At 44.8% G+C, this 14,466-nt stretch overlaps 1 protein-coding gene across 2 annotated transcripts in view; it reads right to left on the bottom strand.

Moving 5' to 3' along the window:
• Positions 1-14,466, bottom strand: part of PAK5 (p21 (RAC1) activated kinase 5) — a 163,430-nt gene that overhangs the window by 18,539 nt on the left and 130,425 nt on the right. The gene's annotated exons all lie outside the window — the stretch shown is intronic.

Raw genomic sequence — 14,466 nt, 5'->3', positions numbered from 1 at the left:
AGTATTTCACCAAAAAAAAACCACCAAAAAGGCAAAAAGGCTGTATTCACCCAGGACTACCCGTAGCAATGTCTTATGTTCTTCAGTCACATATCTCATTGCTAAAAAAACCCCTCAATAAATAATTACAGTAGGACTTGAAGAAATGATTGAATTCAATGTAGATCACAAGCTGGGATTTGGCATGCAACCCCACGACACTCTCAAAAGACCAAATTTCAGAAGTGAGTGTTCAGCAGCCAACAATAGAGACATCTAAACTCACTACGTATTTTTCATTTGTTCTTATTCAGTTGTCTGCATCAAGCCCCACTGGTGGGCTGAGTCGGATTTACAGGGCATGGATAAGCTAAACGAGAATCATTCAGCGGTCACTTCCATGTGCTATTTTAACAAACTGCTGGAATGAAAAGTAGCATACAGTTAATCAGGCACTGAATTTTCTTGGTTTTTTTTCTTTTTTTACAAAACAGTACGTTCCTGAGTAGCAGAATCCCACTGAGGATTGCCTCTTAGTTGACTTAGGATAAAAGACACTTGGGAAAGAGGGAAAAACACTGAACTCCATCTCCTTGTAACACACAGCATCCAGCAAGCCACTGTGCACAACCATGGCTCTGGGACACCCATCATTGCTTGACATCAGGGATGCCAAGTGCTGGCCTCGTTTGTGTCCCACTATTGCAAAGCCTTCCATAGATCCCCCTACACATCCCCACTCCTTTATGTCCAAAATACTGCTGCTTCTGGTTGGATGGGAGGTGAGAACTGTGGTTACAGCTCTCCTCCAAGAAAGATTTAAGTTTTCAGCCAGTACCACCTGAAGGCTGTAACGTGGCTGCATCCATTTCTCACCTGGGGACTGCCATTGAGCATCACTTCACGTTTACCAACACCCAACAAAAATAAGATGTACAGATTGGTGGCCAAGGCCATAAATCAGCCAGGCTCTCCTGAAAACACATTTGCTTTGCTGATTTACTTTGGCTAAATATCTCTGGCTGCATCTTACTTAACTCACTGAGCTTTTCAACAGAGTCACTGTGGTCACCCCAAGGAGATTTCCCTCTCTGGAAGTGTTGCACACTGACTGTGCTGTATCAGGAACCAAGCAGGCATGGCTGAATGTGAAATATTGGACACCAACCACAGCATATCAGATCCAGCCAGGTCACTTGCTCTACACTCATTCCTTTGTTCCAAGCATAACAAGACTGCTCAACTCCTGCTTGACAGTGCTCAGGGATTCAAACTTTGTCAAAAAAAGCATTCAATCACTTGTAAGATCACAAAATTAACAGGAATGTACTTCTCTGTCTCTCAGCAAAAGGCAGCTGAGAAAAGGCAGGTGAAAAGCAAAGCAGTCCTGACCTCACGCTGCTTCCTGCTCTGATTTATGACCATAATTACTTGCCTAGTTTGCTATTTTGAAGCCAGTGGTACTGAAACAATAGGACAGCAAAAATAAGAGACAGCAAATAGATCACTCCTTTCACCTCCAAAGCCATTCAGCAAGATGAGAGGGATTGGTTTAATTCTGCTACAGCCTCTTAGGCAGGATGACTGCGCGATCATTCATATTTAATTATCACGTAATAAACCAGCAACATTCGACAATGAAATGCTTATAATTGAAAACAAGATTGAAATTCCCAACTGCCACCCCTGTGCAAACACCTGCTGAGGAGGAAAATGCCCATTTAACACTCTCCACGGGGCTGGCCTGCACAAAGGAGAGGTTTCCTGGGTGTGCCCAGAGGAGCTGCAGGGAGCCCCTGGAGCAGAGTGGCCTCTCTCACTAGATGGAAGAGGAGCTGCCTCTTTCTCTGCCATGCACGCTCTGTCTGGATTTTCAGACACCCTCAGAAGGAAGATTTAGAAGAATGCAGCTGAGTGTTTATATGTTAGGGAATTCACTGGTGACAAATCCCTGCAGTTCGGGGATTTTCTGCAGACAGGTGCATGTGTGGGAGTAACCTTTTCGATTATGAGGATTTAAAAATAGTACTAATAGTAAAACGATCTTATAGGAGATTCTGGTTTGAAAAGAAAAAAAAAAAGCATTTTCCACCAAAGCCTCAGCCTGGTGAAGCTGTCTTGGATAGCTCTGGGACCTCAGTGCTGTCTCATCTGACTGATGAAGTTAAGGGGATTAAGAACCAAACCCCATTTCTTTTATCCCAGCATTTTAAGGATGATCACTGGCAAACAGTGACTTGCAGTGTGATGGCTGCAATTCCTATTGGCTTCAGATTATTTTCCATGAGAAAATGGAAATGGCCAGCACAAAGGGAGGATAAAATGTACCTATTCCAGAGGCACACTTTCTACTGAATAGTCAGTGTTTGTTACTATGAATAACAATTATTATCTGTTATGATACTTAATTATTTCTAACAACAAAAGCAACAATAATATTTCTATGCTTTGGATTGTTTGCATTTCCCATATTTGGAAGGCCAGACTTGGTGAGATGCCCCAGGCTAAATCAGACCTACACCAGCCTACTCCAGCTTGCACCATTCATATCAAAAGAACTGTAGTGTTCATGGAGAAGAAAATTTGGGAAGTGTTTCACCAAGACCCTGTGAAATGCTCTATATTGCCAAATGTTTTGCTATCTGAATAGAACTTAAAATATTTGTACACAATTCTGAAGTACATTGTGTAATTCCTTGGTGGGCAGAACCATTTACTAGGCTGAAAAAACAAATTAATATCCCAAAGAAGGTATTGGTGTAAAGGAGTAATTAAAGTAATTGCTCTGTAAGCATGAGCAGAGCATCAAATTAAAAAAATGAAATCAAATAAGATGTTATAAAGAATAAAACACATGTTGTACCATGTTAACTTGTTCTGAATTTATTTACTAGAGAGAAAGTGTGTGCTGGGGCTCACCAGCACCCACAGCTTTCCTTGAAAGCACAGGATTTGCAGAAAGAAGCCTGAGATTGGGAGCTGCCATAAGCATGGCCCAAATTCCCAAACCTGAAAGCCTAATGTCAGTGCCAGGCCCACGAGGAGTAGCCAGGCTCCAAGGAATGACTTCAGGGGAAAAGCTGGACTTATGATGTGGGGTCTTGGTTTGGGATTGTGGACTCTGGGCACTGTATCAGTGAGCAGAGGGAAAAACCTCATTCCTCAATGACGAGAATCACAAATGATAGGAAATCTGAGCTCTAATTTCAAAAGCAAAACAAAAACCTTGAAAGAAAATGTAACAGGAAAGGGCTATCATGGAAAGAGATATAATGGTAATTAGTGTTACAGGAACAAGACTAGCTTTTCTAATTTTAATGGCTTTATAAACTGAAAAAAAAATGTGAGGAGGAGGAGGGGATTTTGTCTCTATATTTTAGACATATTTACAGAGATTGTTTTCTAAATGTTTATCACCCACTTACCGGTCTTTGCCTTTTTAAACTTATGGAATTTTCAGGGCTGCTGCAGGCAAAGCAGATAAAAGCAAAGTATCCTTTGCCAAGCTTGATGGGCAAAGACTTCTGAGGCCTTTGTTCTGCCTGCTGAGATCCCGTAATGGAAGCGTGCACAGCACCTTGTCCTGGCTGGAAAAGCGGGACTGAGCCCCTCAGCTCCCCCAGGGCTCCACACCCATGCTGTTTATTAAAGCTGCTGTGCAGCTCAGGAGGGATCCATGCTCCCACGGATGGAAGAGTGCCGGGAATTCCATGCTGCCGTTCCCCTTGTGATAGATGTAATACCATGGTTGACTCTCACAATTAAATGCAAATATCCTGTATATATGTTAAGAAAAGTTCTACAGATTTACAGTTATGTTTTACACCCCTTGCACTGTTATCAGGGGTGGCCTGGGTTTGGGACTTTTGGGAGGGTCGGCTCGTTACTGTGGCAACAGCTGACCTCCAATCAAGATTTAAGGGAGTGATCTCCACCACTGGACAGCAAAGAAGCAGTCGATGGACAGAACTTCGGGAGGGGTCAAAGGGTTAAAAGGCAAAACCTCCATTGTGTGGGCGAGCACATGGTGGGAAAATCCTCTGCTCCCGGCACCATAATCTCTTCTCTATTCAGTCTTCTGTTGTATTTTTGATAAGGTTCAATAAACCTTTCGAAATTTTTGTAAGCAAGTAGCATGTCTCACACCCTGGCACATGGAAGCAGTGGGGCGCAGTGCCCGTGACTTGGGGCTGGGCTCAGCTCCCGTGGCTCCCCGGGCAGGCCTGGTGACAGCAGCCATCCTTCATGGTGCCTCCGCAGCGCCTGTCCTGCCGCGATAAGCTGTAATGGATCTGCCTGCCAGAGACGCTGTCTTGCCTGGTTTCCAGCAGGAGATGAGAAACAGCTCCTGCGCTCAAACACTGTATTAACCTTGACAATAATGAAGTGGGTAATTAACTGTTGTGCCCCAATGCGACCTTGCATTTATTGTCTTTAGAGCTACTATACTTTACACACTCGTTAAGAATATACCATCCTTTGTCCTCCCGGAGCTGGGTTTTCAGGAGTCAATGAAGATTTGAAATATGCAGGGTGAAAAAAAAGGAATTTTAAGGAAAGGTCACCCTTATAAACAGCCAATCTAAACTCTGATTTTACCTCTAGCTAGCTTCTCCCCTCATCGGCATTACAGATAAACTAAAAGCACAACCTATGCGGAAAATAATTTTTTTGTTCTTAAGAAAAGGTGCATAAAGCACAGATGGTCAGAATAATCTAATTCTAAGTGATGGATGTATTGGTAATTTATTTTCTTGTGTTGCAAGACATTTCAAAGTGATTGAAGCTGTGTTCACGACACCACATTTTACTCCCAGTGTAAACAAATATGAACGGCACTTGAAGAGAAAAACTGATCCTTGTCATCACTTCAGAAGGAGAACTCCAGCTTTCCCTGTGAGTAACACAGTTTTATAGCTGCAGCCAGAGGTGTCAGGGGTCTGCATCTGATCTGCTCTTACAGGAGAAAAAGTACTTAGAGAGGGAAGTATTTACTGTGCAGGTGACCACACAATGGAACACATGGCCTAGAGAGGTTGTGGACTCTTCCTCCCTAGAGACACTCACGAACCGCCTGGACACAATCCTGTGCTGTGTGCTCTGGGATCACCCTGCTGGAGCAGGGAGGTGGCACCAGATGACCCACTGTGGTCCCTTCCAACCTGAGCCATTCTGTGACTCTGTGACCCCAAAATAGGTGGAGTCTCTTAAAACTCCTGGAAAGAGGCAAAAGCACAAAGCAAACCCCTGCTGTCTGCAGTAGTCCAGGGCCAACATGAGGTGGATCCTTTCCATTGTGTGTGAGGCTAAATTTTAAGGCTGAGGTGCCATCCTGAGGACTGCCACCAGGACCGGGCTCAGGGGGGAAGATGGGAGGTGAGAGATAAAGACCTGCCCACATCTCCAATGGCTGACTGAACATGGAGAAGTAAATGTGCTGCCAGGGAGGAAAAGGGATGGCAGCTGAAGGCCCAGTGCCTGGGGAGTTCAGCCAGGAGCTGGGACTGCTGCTCTCAGGTAAGTGGTTCCACTGGGCACTGCAGGCTTTTCTCCATGGAATATTCACTTGGGGACAAATCCAAACCTCCGAGCTGCTTTTCCAAATGACAGTGTTGGAATTATCCTCCCAATCCTTCCACATCCCAGTGAATTCTTAATTACACCTGAATGGTCTCCTTCTGCATGAGAAGGAGTGAAAATATTTCTATACCTCCATCCCCTCTTTGCTCTAAGTAGGAAGTTTAGGGCACTTGTGCCACACAGATTAGCCTGGAAAGAAGCCTTTTGGACAGGAACTCATCAGATTCTTCGTGAAAAATGATGCTGGATGGGATAGGAGGTAATTCATCACTCTGCACCCTCCAGTAGTGTCCTGTGGGAGCTGCTCCAGTTTTGATCTACAGCCTGTCTACAAAAACAGCTACTACTCGGAGTTAGTCACAAGGAATACACAACAGACAGGAAAGTATGTCAGAACATCTCTTCCTGAAGCGTGTAATTTAGAGCCTGCTTTACACCTGAAAGCCTTGGAGTTTATATCATTTCTGTTATGAATTCCTTCCCAATGCTATAAATTCTCATTGTCCCCATAAAAACAGTACTAGAAAACAGTAATCATTTTGGTATCCCACAGCTCCCTCCTTGGGGAAGGCACTCTGCAGATTGCAGTGGTTTTGGGTGGCTCAGCTGGGCCAGGATTTTGGGTCTCTGCACCCTGGACCAAACATGCCCTTTACACCACAGAGTCACCTGCCCAAACCAGGAGCACGAGACAGTGTCACCTGCCCCTCACCTTGAAGTGTCTCAGCACGTGAGCCAAGACCCCACCTCATGAATTGCTCTAATCCCTTTCTAGGAGATCCATAAATCCCTGCTTGGGACAGCTCTCAAACAGGACCTTTCCCCTGCACAGGAGAAATCAGAGAAATGCAAACCCCCAAGTAAAACTCAGCCTAATCAGCCTTTGGGAGGGCAGCAGCCCCCAGACATGAGCCCACGGGTGCTGCAGGATGTGCCACATCTGGGATGGGCACATCACCTGAGCTGACTCCAAATCCCAGGATCAAAACAAAGGTACAGCTTGAGAGCCGTCTAATATGCTTAACAACATTACTGCCACCTGTTTAAAATTCTTCAAAAGCAAAATAATGGAAAACTATAAAAAAAGGGCTCACCAAAACGGCACCATGTAATTTCCCACCCTGCACAGCAGTTTTAAAAGTTGGTTTCCATAACAACAAGAGCAACGTTTCATTATAATCACATTCACTGGTAATTTTTTTTGACATTTTAAAATACAGCAACTTTAACACAACATTTAGTTTTAAAATACCACTGAAACATCTACATTCTAGTAACTTTTCCTTATTTTTTTTAAATACACAAAAATGCTTGTTATATGTAATTTGAAATGCTATTAGAGAATTTTAAAAGTTAAAATAATTATTCTGGGCCTACTTGAAACATATCTGATCTGTGCAATTTTATATGTCATATATACACACAAATCTCTCAGACACACAACAAATGAGTGAAATGTGACTTAATAGTTCTAATTTGAAAGAGAAAGTGTCTGTATTACTGATTCAGTAATACAGAAAGTGTCTGTAATACTGATCAGTATTACTGATGGGTTCAACAACTTCAGGGAGAGGAGTGAAGAAATTTCAAACCAAACAATTTCTGTTTCATAGGACTTAGGACCCTTCAAAATTTTCTTTTATCCAGAGATGGAAAGGAAAAGAAAAATGTCCCACAAAATGAAATAACTCAAAAGCATTAGTCACAGGAATTTTAACTGTCTTCTGTACTGCTGCATTTTCTTAAGGCTGGTGGCAATGGTTTCAGCACAACAGTGCACAAAGCGCACCCACTAAAATAAAAAACTGTAGCAAACCACACCAAAGATTGCAATATTTTGTCCAAATTCTGTAAAAAAATCTGTTAATCAATGTAAAATTTTCCTGTTTGGTCAAATCAACATTTTCTGGCAGGGAAGGACAAAGATCAGTGTAATCTGGGAAGCCTGATGAGTCAGCAGGACCAGGCACCTTGCTCTCCCCCTTTCAAAGCCATGTCAGCTGCCAATGCCTCTGTGGTAGTGTCTTTCCCCCAAGGAATTTGCAAAGCAAATTCAGTAAGGTTTACTGAGGTACAGATGTGCTCAGCAACTGCTGATGTGGTTTCTGCACCACACAGGATCCCACGGTGGTAATGGGAGTAATCCTGCAGAAAGCGGCACCCTAGAGCTTCCAACAGGGCTGACTCTGGAGCCAGCTAAAAAACACAAAGCAGAGTTGGGACATTCAGGGAAGATGACAGAAATCCCTTTCTCCAAGAAACACAACTTTTAGTTTTGTAACACCAAGACAGGAGCAGACACGTCGCAGGTCCAGGACCAAAGGTGTGCTGCAGGCAGGGCTGTGTGTGACTTACATAGGGTTTTGTGGAAATAAAAATACCAGCACCATGGGCTGTTAAAGCACTGAAGCTCCAGTGTCTCACTGGTACCTCTGAGATCTGGCCTTGGGTGCTGGTTTGTGCCTGGACTACTGATGCACTTTGGGAGAGACGTGGGAACAGTGCCTTCTGCCCTACAGCTCCTCATCCTCAGCCACAAGGCAGGCCACAGGAGATGAAGCAAGGGCTGCGGGCAATCCTGGTGCCTCCTTCAGTCCTGGCATCATCCCTTTCACAGGAAAACACATCACAAAAATGCATCTCAAACCAGGTATGAACTGACTCTGCTGCCCATCTGAACTTGGTGTAAGCACTCCTCAGGGAAACTGCAGGGAGCTGGGATAGCAAGAGGAGCCTACAGGGACCTGGGGCTATCCCAAATGGATGCAGAGTTCTCTGCAGCCACATCACAATCATCACCAGCCAGTCATCCTTACCTCTAATATCTGCAGTCTAGACTATTATTTTTCCAGGTTTTTATGTGGGGGTAGTGTGAGGAAAAAAAAAAAAAACCAAAAACCACTTTTCTCAACAAAGGCATTAGAAATTGCAAGAATTAAACAACCCTTCCCCACCAGCTCCCCAAATACTTCAACTTTGAGAACCTACTGCTACACTCCAGCGGAGCTGTGGGTGTCCCCCACGGTGCTGACACTGAGACACCCAGTGCCACTGTTTTTAGGGCACAGAGTCAGTATCTTACACCTACCCATGATTGGTGCTGTGATCTGGTGGGGCACAGCACCGTGTGAGTCCCCCCAGGGCTGAGAGGCATTTAAAAGGAGCCTTCCTACAACGAAGCCACATGCCACAATCACTGATTTCACTGGAAGGGCCACAGAAGGGCTGGGGTGGGATTTCCACAGGCAGAGGAGCCCTGCTGTAGGGTGGGTGGTGTGAAACCCCACCTTCCCAGTCCCACTCACCCCTACATTTACCATAATGGTACAGGGCACTCACACGGGGAACGCAGTCTTCTCTCCAGCAGCAGCCCCAGTTAAAAAGCTGAGGAGAGGGGCAGACTGTAATTCACAAAGTCACACTGCAGCATAAACCCTCTCTGTAGCTCAGACGAAATTTCCCTGGATGAGGCTCCCCTCGTGCCCTAAACATGCCCATTAACAAATGCAAGGTTGATGGAGCATTAACCCAATTAATGATCCTGGTGCTTTTTTTCCTCAGTGAAAGATTTTTCTGGCTGCAGTTTGATTGAACTTTCTGAAATATTTAAGTCAATTCCAGTGTGATAAAATTTTATGCTCAGGAAATAATTGCCATCATCTGACAGCTCTGACAGAGGGGCACTTGCTCAGGAGGGCAGAGGCTCTTGGGTCACTCCACTGTGGTCAGGGTCATCTCCTGCTTTTAATTAAAATGAGGATTTTGACACTCTGTTAATCTAGAAGAAACAATTAGAACTGTATTGCCACAGCACAGTAAGCTTCATATATAGCAGGTGCTTGAAGACAAAGTCAACTTCTGTTTCCAAGTGTGTGGGGCCAGCTTGAGGAGCTCCCGGTGCTCTGCAAGCTGTGGCAGAGGGTTGTCAGTGACCTTCACACTCCATAAACCATCAGGCAGAGGCAGAGAGAGGAAGAAGATGTTGGTGAGTGCTGAGGCCTCAGTGCCCAGCACTGGAGGTGGATGGGGCTCATTGCCCATGAGCCCTGCTCAGGGTTGGGACAGTCCCTGCAATCTCAGCCCTGTGAATTTGGGATTAGCACCCCAAGGAAGGGCAGGTTTATGTGTGCAGAGCACTGCCCATGGTGGCAGGGAAGGCACTATCAAGGTACAGCAGGAGGAATCATCCTGCAACCGCGATGTGCCAAAAAATGCCTCAGTTTCACGGCCTTAAAACAGACAGAAAGTTTCAAGGCTCTTCCTAACACATTAAAATTGTGCATTCCTGGCCACATGACATGCAAGGAGCACTTTTTAATCTGACTGATGTCTCTGACTACTTTGGACTCCTTCATCCTCTCCTGAAAGCTCACTCCTTGATTTCAGGGAATCCAGGAATTTGTACTGGCAAAATAAAAACACAAAGTAATTTCATCTGCATTTTAAATTGCAGCATTCTTTCTTCCAAGGGAATATATTACTTTTCCTTTTCAAGGACACTATCAAATGGGAAATGCAGCCACAGGAATGTCCTAAGGAAGCAGGACTGACTCCCACTGAGTGGTTTTCATCTGCAAACATGGACATGAAGCAAAAAGTGTTCCTGTGCAGAAATCTAATGCTTAGGTCAAATTTACAAGGCGGGTGAGATGAAAGACACAAGGATCTTCCTTAGTTGACATTTTAATTATTCCCTGTTGTAAAAGACAAGTGCAAATCAAACACCTTCTTGATGGGAACAAAGTGAGGCAGGAGATTTCAGAGGATGCTCTGCAGCAGAGGTGAAGCAATCCCAGCACGACAATCTCTGGTGTACAAGAAACTGCTCAAACATTTCTAGACTCATCTCGATCTGATTGCATTTGCTTGGCTGCATCGCCACCAAGTGCCCTCTGTCCTCGGCGGCAAGTTGGTCCTGACATGCTCAATAAATGAATCTGCCTGACATAGAGCAGTTCCTCCCTGCTCCAGCCCTGCAGGCAGCACGGCAAGGCAGGGAGGAGAAGGGCAGCACAGGGCTGCTGATCAGGGAGAAATAGGGCTGCTTCCCCTGGCCTGGGCTGTGCAGTGGGAGTCACACCTCCCCTCCTGCTCCAGAGCATTTTCCCAGGGTGGTTCATTAAAACCACTGTGTTTAAACCAGATTTCTACACCTATCTATCCCCTGCTCCTGGAAAGCACTGCTTCACAGGGAAGCATAAGCCTTAGCAATAAGGATCTTCATGTGCGCTATGCTTTGCAAGAATCATTAACTGCAAACTAAGACACAGATACCAATTACCGTTCTGCTCAGACTACAAAACTGTAAAATTCGTCATCTTATGCTATCCTTTTAACTGTGTGATCCTGATAGCTAACTACTAATGCCTGCTGGATCTCAGCAATTAAAAAGCAGAAATGTTCATCCTAAATACTTCTCTTTCATTCACTTTTCTCTCTCCAAAGATCTGTATCTGAAATGCCCTTTTTTTCTGGCGCACAGCATTCATCCCACAGACAACAGAAAAGGCATTTAAAAGTCTCTGCAGGTAAGTCAGTGTTGTTCCCTAGTAATACATAGCACTTGTCTGGTGTAATTGGATCCTGCATGAAGGGGAAGACAAGAGAGAAAGCTCAGCAAAGCACTTTCAAATTCCTAGAGAGCCACCAAAGCCCAGATCTAATCATGTCAGAGCAGGAGACAGAAAAAAAGCACATTTATACCTGGAGCTTTGGCTCCACAGGTAAGTGAGCTGCTTGGCAACATTTTTTTTTCCCTCTGACTCTATTGAACCAAACTCTGCTGGGACTGAATGAATGTGGCTGTTTGGTTATAATTATAGAATCACAGAATGGTTTGGATTGGGAGGGACAATAAAGATTTCTGCTATATGGAGCACGGTTCAATGGGACTGTAGTCTGTCTGGTTTCTGCTCTGGACTACAAGGGCTCAAACCAAGTTCCTTACCAGACCTAGGGACAAGTCTGTCAATGAGATTGCAGACTGCAGTGACTGAACTGCACGGATGAATGAAAGGGAAGGAGCAAGCACAACCCTGGTGCTGATGTGCACTGCAGATTCTGCAGGACCCATTTTCTGTAGAAATCCCCTCCAGAGACCTTTACTACGTGGGCTGAAGCATGTGCCCCGAGCAAAGCCATCAGGATGCCCCAGCAGGTTTCTCATTACCTCAGCTCTCAGGACACTGATACACACGAATAGGAATCCAAGGATTGCCTGCTGCCACCTAGTGCTTCCCACCACGAGCAGAGAATGCTCTAACTCAGCTTTCGGCCCGAGGCACTCCAGCAGCACCCCTGGAGGCTCGGCCAGCCCGTGGAAACGAGGCATCTCCCAGCACATGCCGCTCCAGTTTGGCTTTCTCAGCCGAGCCAAGCGGGGGCTCGCTGGGCTGTGTGACTGATCCTGGTAAAACACACCCAGCCCTTCCAGACATTTATGGGGAAAGCATTCACTGCTCACACCTCACTGCATATTTTCCACGCTTCGCTCTGGGGGACCATGGCCATGCAACAGGTTCCAGGAGGCAAAAAAAGCAAAAGCATCACCTCCACCTGCCTGGTGGAGCTCTGCTCCTGGCCCCAGGGAGAGTATGGTCAGTACAAAGAAGGCTATGGAGTAAAAAAACTGGGCTGAACAAACGAGAAGGAGCTACTAACAACAGCCACGTGGAGCAGTGATGGAGCCCTCCACCTCCAGGCAGCAAGCTGGGAGTGTGGCTCATTTTCCAGGACAGGCAAGCCAGCCAGAGGAGTTTCTGGAACAGTCTCCTATAGATTTGTCTTCAGGGACCAACTTCCATGTTAAAAAAAGAACCTGATTATGAGTGCCCTTGGTCAGGATCTAATTCCTGGCTTGTTTCAAGTTTTAAAGTGCTACCTGGAGAGTATTCCCAGTCTGGTACTCTCAGAGGAGACCAGATTCAATTTCTGAAATGCTGGCACAAGAGTCTGGCCCTTTAATGTGTAGACCTATAGGTTAATGTGGGTTTTGAGCTCTAAAGGCTGCTCTGCTTCAGCAGCTGTAGACTGTGAACTCCAAGTTTACTTTCAGTCTTTAGTGTACTGCAAAGTTCTGCTCACCCACATACGCTCTCAATAACAGCTTAAGCTGTTATTGAGCAAGGGACTCAAGCTTACCCTTGCAAGGTTCCTCCAACACTAATATTACATAAAACCTCAGTGCTGATGCATTTAAAACATTCTTTTACTAATCATATTGAAGACAACTCCTTTGTCATGTAAGTGGAGCAAATCAAACCAATGCCAGCTCTTGTATGGGCAAAGCTTACTAAGATGATAAAGGATTTCTGAAGAACTTCCTTAGGGCCCCTCAGTGCAGACAGAAAACTCCAACACTCCCTTGGGGAGAGACTGTGCAGGTGGAGGTGTGAGCCCACCTCCAAGTGCCTGCAGGAGGAGAGTATGGCAGCACAGGTTCTTTTGGGGATGTCAGGGACCTCTCCAATGAGAGACATGATCAGCAGGCAACGATGTGCCACCCCTCCAAGGCAGAGGGGCAGAATGATGGACTAAAGGCTTTAGGGCAGGGCTGAACTTGTCTTCACAGTCCAAAGGGGAGTAAAGTGGAGTCCTGCACCCCCTGTCAGCTACAGTGACCACCTCTGACAACCACATTCCAGCAGGCATTGCTCCTGCTTTGTTTCAGCACATTTAAAGGACAATAATAAGATGGAATGTGAGAAACTTTTTTTGCCACTTACAATATTTAATCTGTGTTCTAAGAGAAGGTTTTTTTACTGGCAGCCTCAGTGTTTCTCTAGGATGGCCAGGTCCTGCTTGTAAACCCTGGTGTTGATGTCCACAGTCCAGCTGCAGACAAATGTACCTGGCTGAACCCGGGGGGCTGTCATGAAGGACCAGTATCTTGGCCAAAAAAAGGTATGTGAATAATTCACTTTCTGGCACATTAGTTGAACTGAAAAATGAAGGAATATCTTGTATTTTGAGTCAGTCTGAAATGATAATGATGCTGGTTTTGATTCTCCAAATGAGGCTCTAGAAAAACAATGTCAAAATCAGGCTGGATGAAATCTTTCAGCAGCATGGAAGACAACTGTGTGAAAATGAAAGAGCTGTTGATCAGGAACTCTGTTGTTCAGAAAGTCAGAAACTCAAAACTATAAAGAAGAAGCCAGAAACTGAAAATTGTAAAGAAGAACTGAGCATGTATCAGTTAAAGCATCACGGGGAGAGGTGTTCCCTTTGGAATGGAATGGGATGGGATAGACTGTTTCAGCTGGAAGGGAGCTACAATAATCACTCAGTCCAGCCACCTGACCAATTTAAAGCTTGTTATTGAGGGCATTTTCCAGATGACTTTTAAACACTGACTCTATTATAGAAATCAGCTTCACAGGCAGCAGAAGTGTTATTCTAAAGGACTTACATAAAACAATTTTCTGAACTCAGACAATCAGAAATAAACCCAAAAGTTTCCTCTGTAAAATACAGAACATAAGAGAACATATTCATGATAATGATAACATTTCAAGAACCTTCTGAGCTGTGTACTTCTTGCACTGATTCATACTGTGTCTTATTTCTATTTGTGAATAAAATCCTGCAAGATTAAATTCCATTGATTAAATTCCTGCATGATTACACAAAATTGTCAGCTTGGCTCTTCTCACACCAAGTCAGACATGGACACTAGATGGCATATTTGTATTATATCTGTAGGGGGGAACAGAGATAACTGAAGTAGCATTGTCACTTACAGACACAGTAAAACAAATGGCACTCAAGGGTGAAACATGATCCCTTTGATAGAAAAGCTTCCACTTAAATGTGTGGCAGCATTTTCTTCCAGGAGCACACAGCAGCAAATGCATTCCTATTCAGTGATCAAAATAAATTGGAAGTGGGGCTGTCTTACAGGCCAAT

The sequence above is a fragment of the Anomalospiza imberbis genome, chromosome 3 (assembly GCF_031753505.1).
Source record: "Anomalospiza imberbis isolate Cuckoo-Finch-1a 21T00152 chromosome 3, ASM3175350v1, whole genome shotgun sequence".
Taxonomy (NCBI): domain Eukaryota; kingdom Metazoa; phylum Chordata; class Aves; order Passeriformes; family Viduidae; genus Anomalospiza; species Anomalospiza imberbis.
This window is presented reverse-complemented; position numbering and strand designations above follow the sequence as displayed.